Raw genomic sequence first — 2,083 nt, forward strand, 5'->3', positions numbered from 1 at the left:
AAGGTCTTTAAATACTTGTAAAGTATTTGATTGTACCTAAATATAAGTTTATAATTATAAAATTTCACATTATAAGCCACCTAAATGTACGTACAAAGAGATATTGAAACACTGAACAGTACTCGAGCGTCAACACTTCACCGCGCTGTCGATGGCACCACAAATAAGCGAACTACTCGCCCGGAGCAGGGTTAGAATTCTATTGGAAATGTACACGAGAAAACTAGGTATACTAGTATTTTATTCTAAAATACGTTAAAGGGTGGAATTACAAAAGTTTATCGTCTCATGTCTTAGAGCATTTAGTAACTGGAGACGCCAAGGCTGTCATTTACTGTACAAACAATAAATATACATATACTTACAAGGAGGACTCAAGTCTAATTGTATTCAAATTGTACTGTTTAACACAATAAACACTCTTTTTTTTTTCATTTTTTCAACAAAACAGTCTGCCGTTTTTTGCGGGGGACGGGACGTCAAATGTATGCTACTTATTTCGACATGATTTGTACGTAACGTACAAATAGCCATGTCAGTCCATATAATAGTTTGCACCATTGTGCAAGGTTTTCGGCAGAGGAGTAAGGCGACTCCGGTTATTAAAATGCTTTTAGTCTCATGTCAATCAAAACGGGAAAAAATGAATAACAGATGAATTCAAATCAAAATTGTTACCCTTAATACGAAAACTAACATTACAAAATGCGACGATGATCTGCAAACGTCAGCGGGCCGACAAAAACAGGGAAGATTAAACTGACGCTGTATGGGTAGTCGACAAGGAAATTAGCTTGTTATTAAATACTAAAAGCTCACTTCACATTCAATTTGAATTTAAAAATTTTGAAGGTAACGAAACGTATGACTTTATCCCAGTATATTTTTAAATCTACTAATTAATGTTTTATTTATCAAATCCATTAAACATGTTTGACCAAGCATACCGTTAAAATACCCTTCTTAGCTTCGCGCTGTTGAAAAAAAAAAGTTTAGCAACGATATGCAATACAAAATAGTTATTCAGTTCTACCAAGGATACATTTAATAAGTATATCGTGCTTCAAATTTGACAGGTAAATGAGATGGCGCTGTACAGCTCCATACATTTTACGGTAGCTCTGATTGTCAAAAGTTGAAGTTTGACAATTTAGTGACCGCAAAACATATGGCGTAGTACAGCGCCATCTGTTTTGGATGTCAAACTAAGGGTCACGTTTTTAGGGTTCCGTACCCAAAGGGTAAAACGGGACCCTATTACTAAGACTTCGATGTCCGTCCGTCCGTCCGTCCGTCCGTCCGTCCGTCTGTCTGTCACCAGGCTGTATCTCACGAACCGTGATAGCTAGACAGTTGAAATTTTCACAGATGATGTATTTCTGTTGCCGCTATAACAACAAATACTAAAAACAGAATAAAATAAAGATTTAAATGGGGCTCCCATACAAGAAACGTGATTTTTGACCAAAGTTAAGCAACGTCGGGAGTGGTCAGTACTTGGATGGGTAACCGTTTTTTTTTTTTGCTTTTTTTTTTCGTTTTTTTTTGCATTATGGTACGGAACCCTTCGTGCGCGAGTCTAACTCGCACTTGCCCGGTTTTTTGCATTATGGTACGGAACCCTTCGTGCGCGAGTCCGACTCGCACTTGCCCGGTTTTTTTCTTAGACTTTACCTCTCTATTACAATCAATTCTAATTTAATTTTTAACAAGCAGAAACGTCTGCGAACGATGACATTAAGCTTAGAATAAATTGAAAAGTGGAAAAACTACTGTCTTGGGTGAGACTTGAACTCACGGCCTCTGGATTGATACTCCAGCGCTCTGCCATCTGAGCCACCAAGACCTCATCCAGCTAATCTTTCCACCATATAATAATAACCACCACCATATAATATATAAGAATGTAATATTTCCACTTTTCAATTTACAATCAATTTTCTTTTGCTCTACTATTCTAAAGTAATATCGCACAAGCAAAAACCTATTTAGGTGGTTTAAGGGGCCCACTGATTAACAGTCCGCCGGACGGTATCGGCCTGTCAGTTGTTCGGAACTGTCAAAATTTTGTTTTAACTGACAG

General features: G+C 37.4%; 1 non-coding gene across 1 annotated transcript; it reads right to left on the bottom strand.

Annotated features, from left to right (window-relative positions):
* Positions 1 to 1,773: 1,773 nt before the first annotated feature.
* On the bottom strand, positions 1,774 to 1,846 carry Trnad-auc (transfer RNA aspartic acid (anticodon AUC)). The gene has a single exon. It is a non-coding gene; the product is annotated as a tRNA-Asp (tRNA).
* Between the last annotated feature and the right edge of the window lie 237 nt (positions 1,847 to 2,083).

Source organism: Cydia splendana, chromosome 15 (genome assembly GCF_910591565.1).
Source record: "Cydia splendana chromosome 15, ilCydSple1.2, whole genome shotgun sequence".
NCBI classification, from domain to species: Eukaryota; Metazoa; Arthropoda; class Insecta; order Lepidoptera; family Tortricidae; genus Cydia; species Cydia splendana.